Consider the following 9,591-nt stretch of genomic DNA (forward strand, 5'->3'; position numbering starts at 1 on the left):
GGGGGGGGGGTGCCGCCTCCTGCCAGCTAAGGGCCGGCCCGGCCCGGCTGTGGACCGGCTGAGGGCAGCTCTCCTCCCCGGGAGGCGGCCCTCGCCACCTTTTCCAGTGGTTACCGATAAAACCCGACTGTCGTACGGCTTCACGTGTTCACCTTCGGAAGGGGTAATTATATGCTCTACCGGTATGGGAAAACCAGTGTGAAAAGACAGACCTTGCCTGTAGAGGGCACATTGCTAGCTATAGGACGTAGGTGAGTTCAGCAAACAACTGGAGATTACAGAGGTCGAGAAGAATATAGTGAAATCTATTAGACATGTAGTGACAGGTTTCAGATTTGTAACAAAAAGGATGAATGTTTAATTTCTGGTGCCGCTGCCCTGTTGTGCTAAGCAATTTCTAACGCCGCAGCATAAGAGAAAGCTCCTACAGTCCAGAATGATGCAGTGGATCTGCGGGCTGATGCTGGAGGAGAAATGGTATGTAAGCGGCAGACAACAGATCCAAGAGTTTTTAAGGAAGCTGAGGAGAGTCTGGTGGGATCTGGCATCAGTGACTGCAGTGGAGGTTATGAGCCGCAACAGGAGAATAGAGGAGCAACTGATTGGGAGAGGGCTTCATTATCTGCAACAAGCAACGGACATTTGATGGAGGTGGACAATGGAAGATCATGGAAAGATGAAAGGGAAGAGAGACATGCTTTTCTGACAGACTGAGATGATTCACCTTCGGAAGGGGTAATTATATGCTCTACCGGTATGGGAAAACCAGTGTGAAAAGACAGACCTTGCCTGTAGAGGGCACATTGCTAGCTATAGGACGTAGGTGAGTTCAGCAAACAACTGGAGATTACAGAGGTCGAGAAGAGTATAGTGAAATCTATTAGACATGTAGTGACAGGTTTCAGATTTGTAACAAAAAGGATGAATGTTTAATTTCTGGTGCCGCTGCCCTGTTGTGCTAAGCAATTTCTAACGCCGCAGCATAAGAGAAAGCTCCTACAGTCCAGAATGATGCAGTGGATCTGCGGGCTGATGCTGGAGGAGAAATGGTATGTAAGCGGCAGACAACAGATCCAAGAGTTTTTAAGGAAGCTGAGGAGAGTCTGGTGGGATCTGGCATCAGTGACTGCAGTGGAGGTTATGAGCCGCAACAGGAGAATAGAGGAGCAACTGATTGGGAGAGGGCTTCATTATCTGCAACAAGCAACGGACATTTGATGGAGGTGGACAATGGAAGATCATGGAAAGATGAAAGGGAAGAGAGACATGCTTTTCTGACAGACTGAGATGATGACAAGCAGCTCTTAAATTAGAACTGCTGTGAAGCCACCATGAAGGTAACTAGGCATCTGAACAAGTTTTGAACTTGTCAACACAAGAAAAGGGGCAAAGCTCTTAAAATAACTAAAAAAAAAAAAACAAACCCAACACTCAAGATGAGGAGGCTCTACTGGGAAACTTTTCTGTAATTTTTTAGAAGTTTGTTGATCTGAGAAATTTCACGGTCAATAAACGAGCATTAAAATACAATTGGAAAATTACTGATGAACTTTACCCATTACTGATTTCTAAGAATAGGACTTCATTACATAGCCATAGGCATCCTTGTCAGTTCTGTCTCCCTGCCTGCCCCAGCAAGATAATAGCCAGGGTCTCCACTTCTTCCTGCCTGTTCATCTGATTACCAGAAGGAGATGGGTGCCTTCCCATGCCCCATTGTCCTGAGATACCTCCCCGCTATCTGTATTCAACCCCCTCCCATCAGGGCACAATGCCTCAGGAGGATGTTGGTTGGAGGTGTCCCACTGTGATCTTCCTAGGGAATAGAAGCGAATAGGGAATAGACGCTCCTGTGAAAGGGGAGAAGCACTTCCCCCCGGAGGGAAGTAAGGTTGTCTTCCAGCCCGAAGGTCCCTCACATTGTGATTCATCCCATTCAAGGATGAGGTGGCATCCCCGAGCCTCATTTGTCCTTCATTTTCCTTCAAAGAGGGAAGTCAGAAGCGGCCTTTAGCAGACTACTAAAGTGCTGCTTGTTTAGCACCTAATCTTACATGCTTCGCAAGAAAGACCAAGAAGTCACAGCCAGCTTTGTGTCTCAGTCACTCGTGCTCCCACTGCTGCTTCCTTCTGGGGCCTGGAGACTTTCCCTCTGCCGCCAGTACAGACCTGTTTGCATTAGAGGTGTAACTTCAGTTTTAATGCCAATAAAGAGTAAGCAATTGCAAAAATAATAGCTAGTTTTAAGGTGAACTAATTATGCATGGGTAGCTCTATAGTTGTGAAAACTGCAGAAGGGTGCTCAGAGTAATTTCTCTAGAGCTTGTGGAGATCACAGTCCCAAAGTGCTGCCTATTTGGTAGCAGAGCAACTGAAAAGCAAATAGTTTTTATATGTAGGTTTGTATATATTTTGCAGTAAAAGTAATGTTAGAAATTTTGAAATTAGTATTCAAAGCATTTAATGGTTTAGGAATTAAATTGATTTAGGCATTGCTAATTTGCCTGTCACTTTGCTATTTCAGTGCTTATCTTGTAGTTATACGGTGTGCAATATTTAAATAAACAAGGACAAACGTTTACATTTCTAATACAATACATAAAGCCACAGGATGGGCTGTTAAGTTTCAAAAAAGGTGTCTCTTGCCATGACTCACAAAAGGAAAATAAGTAATTATTCAATATACTGATATTCTACATGTCCCAAAATCTGGAGGAAAAGCCTTGATCAGAATTTGTGTGTGTGGTGTCAAGCGATGGTTTCATGCATGTACCAGGAACTGTTTCCTTACTTCATGTGTTCAGTGTCTGGACAAGTATCAGAAACAAAATCGTTTTTCTTTAAGGGTGTGATGCTGGTACTGTGTTAATCATATGTTTGGAAAAATAGGTCATGTAAATTCCAGTCTAATGACTGTGTCTTTATATTTTTAAGGTTGCCAAAAAAGAGGGAGAGAGAGGTTTTCAGTACACTGGAGTCTGATAGCGTCCATTGAACTGCATTGCTAGTGGGGTGTTGCTGCTGGCACTTGATGCATGAAACTATGTTGTTCTTTGCCAGTTGTACATATCGCAGTATTTGACACCATGAAAATGCTAGACTAATTTGGGTACTGGCAGATTTCTCACTACCACAGTTAACACTTTAAATAGGAGGGATTTGGGTATCTAGATAACTATAATCACTGTAATAGAGGTTCTTCTAAGTATGTGTGTCCTTTTTTTTGAGTTTTCACACAACTTTTTCAAACATAACACAATAATCGCCTATTATCTGCTATTGTTTGGCGGGTTTTTTTTCATTCCTTTGTCTCTCCTTATGTCTACAGTTGGCTTGGTTTTAGTTGGAGTGGCTTGAACATACAGCATGTAATCTGTGCTGTTTGGCTCAAGTGTTTAGTCTGGTCTTCACTGAATGCTTTAACAACGCATTTTCCATTTCAGTTTCTACAATGCTGCCTTCTCAAAGTAAAAATACTTCATTACATTCTTGCTTATGTTTTAACTCACATTAAGATAGTATTATTACCAGAGCTGGGCCATGAAACCAAGAAAATGTCAGTCACTTCTAATGTTTCTGATTATATACAGCCTAAGTCTACTCAGCAAATTGTGATTTCCTTTGTTCTATGCTCAAATTGTCTTTGAGGGCCTATAGTTAAAAAAGATTAGATTAGATTTTGATTTGCAAGAACAATTTGCAGCTAAACTTTTGGTTTGAAGAACATTCCGGTGTGGCAAGAAAGACATGTTTAACTTCGTCAGTTTTAAAGGCTCATTTTTACTTACAGTAACATGTTGAATATACAATAATAAATACTGTAGGAAAATGCCAGGAACTTAAGGTATAGTTTTTATCATTATTCAGAATTTTACTTTGGACATTAATATATACAATCAAAGCCCCAAATTACCATGGGTTTTTCTATCCTTCAGAAAGGAGAGATGAAAAAAGCCCTCATCTAGTTCCTGCAGAAAACATTTTCATAAAAGTTGACTCAGTCCCTCCATGCTATAACCCTTCCTCTTCCTAAGGATCCTTCCACATTCTGTTGCCAGCTTTAGGTTTCATTTACCATTGGGGGAAATAAAAAGTGTTAGCTTTTCCCTTTTTCTCCCCCCCCCCCCCCCCCCTAAAAATACTAAATTAAAAGATTTAGATTAGCGCCCAGCTCATCACATGCCTCGGAGCATCCTTACAACATCTCAGAGTCAAGCCTGACCTCTGGTGCGAGTTTGTGTTCCTACAAAAGATAACTCTTCCCTCAGCCAGAATTTGAGTTCCGAAGTAGAAATTTAATTCCTTAAGTAAAAAAAAAAGGGGGGAGGGGAGGATAGAAGCTTTATAAAAACAAATGTTTGCAGAATAAGTCACATAACTGTATCTTCTCCTCCACCCCTCTCCAGATTTAAGTCAAATGCATAGTGAATTGTGGTGTTTTATCTCCATAAAGGAGCTCCACATCTGGCTTCTATACTCGAAGTATATTGATCTTCTGTTCCATGTAGCTATCAATTCCATAGTTAACTGCAGAAACTGTCAGGTTGGTATCACTGCAGTAATGTTAGTTAATTCACATACACATTTTTTCATTCCAAATAGTACATTTTTACTATACCTATATTAAAATAATGCCTTAATTCCCTTTATACAGGGTTCTATTTCAGCATTATTTTAAATGGGGAAAAAAACAGTATTTAGAAGCAGCAAAAATCTAGATCACGGGGCAATTTTTGCCCCACTGAAGATAATAGCAGAAATTCTGCTGGTTTCAATAGGATCATGTTTTTAGGTGAGCAGGTCACACTAATTCCAGCATTACCACTAATGAATTGACAAGTTATTTAACAAATCAGTACTTTGATTCACCTACCCATCAGTAAACTATCAAAGGAGTTTATAAGGTTACTGCTGAAAGTTAATAGTTGTAAATTTTCAAATTCTTGTTTAAAGGCATTCTAAAGCAGCATATTACTAGTCGCCATTTAAAGTACTTGTACTTTACTGATACACTCCAGATATACTGCAGAACAGAAATAAAATTTGCTTATTATACCTATATACTAAACATTGCCAGAATATATGCACTACAAAGATGCTTGGGTTTTTGGAAAGGAGATGCAGAGACATGATGACAATAAATGCTGTAATCCAAGAAGTAAAGAATTACACTTAATTGTATCTTCTCTGCAGGCAAAGAATGAGGTCATGCTTATATAGCTGACAGAAGCCTCACTGCTACAAGGACGTTCTGAATTTGGAATAAGCTCACACTTCAGTTTTGATTTGTGGTGAATCTGATTCCTGTATTGGATGTCCTCTGCTATGCTGTTTTTATCAATCTGATATGTCAAATTTCATGGCTATCAAAAATCCATCCTGATCTGTTTAAACTGCAGAAAGGAAAAACAAACGATGCTTAATATGCCTCCTTGGCACATGATAAAAAGTAATAAGCTGACTTTCATTGTAACTGTCATGTTCTTATCTGTTGAATATCACTGCCTTTATTTTTAAAAACTACATTGATCCTATCCCATAGCAAATTTAATATCAGACATCTTAGAGGTCAGTGTATTTAAGACATGATCTAAGAACAAGGCTAGCGGTAAAACTGCGTATCTGTATTATTTTAAAAAATCAGATTTCATTTGTATCATTTCAGTAATTAGACCAAGCTTAACAGAAAACAACTTAATAATGTTTGACACTTCTGTAACTTCTACCATCCCCAAAATGTCTTGTAAAAAAAAAACCAAAACAACCCTGGGGGATCCACTTTATACATCAGTTAGCTGAGACCACCTCTCAAACAAAATGCAACAGCTGTTTAACTACACCATGCAACACCACAGAGTAGGTTAACAGACATCAATATACTATTCAGTTGAAACTGTAGGAACTCTGTAAGCAGGGTGCTGTTATCTGAACTGGAATTTGACCAGGATGTGAAAGTTTACTTACTGGTTTTTACAAAACAGTTGTTGTATGCTGATCAAGAAAGAGGATGTTTCCAAGGAGCAGTATCATTAATGGCCTCCATTCATTGGTAAAGCCAGAGCTGTAAGAGCAAAACTGCCCCAGGACAGAAAATCTCCAGGTTTCCAATCTGCAAGGTAACTGCCTTCAGGCAATTGTTAAGAGGACAGCCACAGCTGCAGAAGAAATTGCACTCATTTTGAACTGGGCTAAAATTTTCTAGGTTGAGACAGAATAAACGTAATTCAAGAATTTGCAGTGAGACTTCAGCATTTTATTTTCTTGGGCAGCTGAGCTTCTCCTGGAATATCTTATCCAGAGTCAAGTCCCTAACATAAGTGATAGCTACTGAATCCGAATTATCCTATGTTGGACTGTCTTCACTGAGGAAAAAATGGGGCAGAGGCAGAAAGGGAAAGAAGTTTGTTTCTTTTAGTTGGAACAATATCATATTATATGTATTAGAGGGTTAAAATAATCTTATGTTCCTACCTGTATAACTTCACCGCGAAGGCATGTAAAAACTACAAACTACCTTGCTCGTATTAGGATTTTATCACATTAAGGTATTCTGTATCACCTAAAGTAACTGTTTTCTTTAGAGCAAAACAGATGCATTTCCTCAAATATATTAATGCCCAGGTTTACTTAATGTGACCAAGTCACGCTGATATGCAGAATTAAACACTTGAAAACAAACCATTTATTGAAAAAGTCAATTTGATATTATAAAGAAAAGTAAAAAAAGCTGTCAGTTATTGTTTTCTTTTGACTGTAAAAGTATTTCAATTAAAATTTTTGCTTCTTTTAGTTTATATATTTTCATATTTTATGGGTTTTGTGATGTTGAAGGTTATCAGTCCATTTCACCTTACTAAAATACTGGGGAAAAAAATCATTAAAACTTTTCAGTGAATCTAAATAAAACCCAGTATTTTCATTCTACTGGAAGTTTTGCGATGTCTGTTGTTTGCTCTGATTCAGAAATTTTTAAATGTTAAAACATTGGACCTTGCTGCAGAATGAAATTTCTAAGTAGATCTAATGTTAAATATGAGCCTGAATTTTAGGCAAGTTTCAATCATCTATTAATGTCACTTGAATGAACAAGTGCTTTTACCTGTCAAGACAGACTCTACTCCATTGTCTGTACAATTAATTTACCAAAAGTTAACTGCTTGCCAATCATAAGTGATTTACGAATCCGTTTACCTCACAGTGACTGACCTTCAATTAATAGAAGATAAAAAAAAAAAAAAATCTATTTTATTTCTTTCCCCAAAGAGTTTCATAGAGGCCTTATTTCCAAGTACAGATCCTATCCAGACCTGCGTATTTTACAAAATTGTCTGATACCGCAACTCAATGGCTTCAAAATTCTACAATATATAAGTATCTTGCAGGTATCCTGCTATAGTGTCAATTTTCCTCACTCACCATTTGTTACATAGAAAGTGGCTAGCTACAGCAACCCTTGCGCTTGACCTCTGTCGCAAATGTCTGCAAATTACTCCAACTGCTTATAAAAGTAACTTAGGGAACTTGTTACGGTCTAAACCCACTAGCACTCATTTATGAATTAAATTTCACTAACTAGTTTCTAGACTTGAATAACTTGTATGCTGCGTGTCTTACGCTGAAACAAGAAGCCAAGGAGATGGGGGAAGGGAGCAGAGAGTGATGTGCATTTAAAAACAGCTGTATAGACTACTTTTTTTTTTTTTAAGGACATCCTTTGTTCAGTATGTGATTCTTTGTAACTGTCACATGATAGAACCTAATTATTTAGATAGGAAATCGACTCCATGGCTATTTGGTCCCTGCTGAATGGGGAACGGGGCCTTCTTTTGCTTTCCTGTAAATTCTGACCTTTTTTTTTTTGGTCCCTTTAAAATCCACCTATCACTTCTACTTTTTAACATTTCACACCCTCTGTCACTGGAAATGGGGCCACATTCTTTCCCAGTGAATAACACCAGCAACAAAAGAAACTTAAATTTAGAAAGCTGCAGGCAGCTAAGGACCACCTTATGGTTTCAGAGACATAAAACAACAGTCACTCCTTGTAACAGGACAGTCTACAGTTTCTGATTTATTTGAGGACTAGGTAAAAATTAGTTAGCTTGGACCTGCCAAATTCATGCGATTTCCAAGTCCAGAGAACGAGGGAGTCACATCTTAAGACAAGCTCCACTCCACCCTGCCCTAGCTCATGATACTCAGATTGGTATCTGTAACCAGATTTAGCTCACACACACAATTCAGGATGGAGGAGAGGTGGTGTAATTTGGACCTGGGCCCATCTGTAATAGACAACTTCTTAAAAAAAAAACCAAACACAAAACAGTTGATACAACCAGCAGGAAAACATGATTAAGCTTTCTTCAAATAGATCATCAAACGCTGAACTCTTTCAATTACTCTGTTTACATTACCCAAGACCTGGAAGAACGAACACGCTAACTTAAAAGAACATTGAAACGTGAGTAGTTCATATTTTCTATGTAGTTTTTCAATTTCTGAGCTATGATTTCTTCTTCTGTGCAGTGGTGATGGTTAGGAGAGAACAATGCGTACCTCAAAACCAAGTAAGAATTTTATCTTTACATCAGTGTTTGTTATGAAGTTGCCTATTTTTCACACACAAAAAATAAACCATATATACTACATGGTACTGAAGAGTAGAAAGTGAAAAGGTTAATTACTCAGCAGAAGACCAAATTGCCAATTTTCCCCTCATCCATACACATGTTGGTAATTATTTTCCTCAGCAGCATTATGCAGTTTGTGACTCTGATGACTCTTAAAGGCAAATGTTTTGGGACTCACCTAATTGTTGCTGGTTATACATCTACTTTTCAAATTCAGCAGTGATCAAAGGCACATACAAGTAAATCACTATCTGGATTATGTTTAAACCTATTATTAGGATTGAAATAGAAAACAATACTTCCATAACTGAAGCTTGTTTCATTTACCTGTCAACACTCTACACTGTCAGGTTCACCCCTTTGTGGATGGCAGGTTGTGTCACTCCCAAGTGCGACTGCAGCCACTGTCACATATATGTTCTTCCCTGGGCTCAGCAAGAAGACATGTACTAACCATGGCAGCATCAAAACAGCAGGCAGGACATATGCATGCAGAAACAAAAGCTCCTGATATATTTTGATGTAGCTCTCCAGTTGACCTGGAACTCTCCTTCATATGTAAACAGGGGGCAAAAGAAATACACAACAATCTCCTTTTTAACTTTGAACTTTAATAGTATGCTCTGTTTTTTAAAAATCTTCTTGCAAGTTTGTTCAGCTAGTTTTAGAAAAGATTATTTTTGTAGCTTCCAAATATGCAAAGCCAAAATCGAATTCGAAAGGAGCCTTTATATTAAGTAAATACGAACTGTAGGTGTAACTAGTTTTAAGCTATATAACAGAACATTTAATCATATTGTTCTCAGCATTTGGCTTCTCCAGTTCAGCTTGAATTTGGCAAAATTGTACTTACTGATGACAAATAATGATGTTTATATATACTATATATAAATATTTATATATACTATTTATATACTCTGCGCTGGGTAAAAAACTGGCTGGACGGCCGGGTCCAGAGAGG

Source organism: Aptenodytes forsteri, unplaced genomic scaffold (assembly GCF_000699145.1).
Source record: "Aptenodytes forsteri isolate BGI_AS27 unplaced genomic scaffold, ASM69914v1 Scaffold35, whole genome shotgun sequence".
In the NCBI taxonomy this organism is placed as follows: Eukaryota; Metazoa; Chordata; class Aves; order Sphenisciformes; family Spheniscidae; genus Aptenodytes; species Aptenodytes forsteri.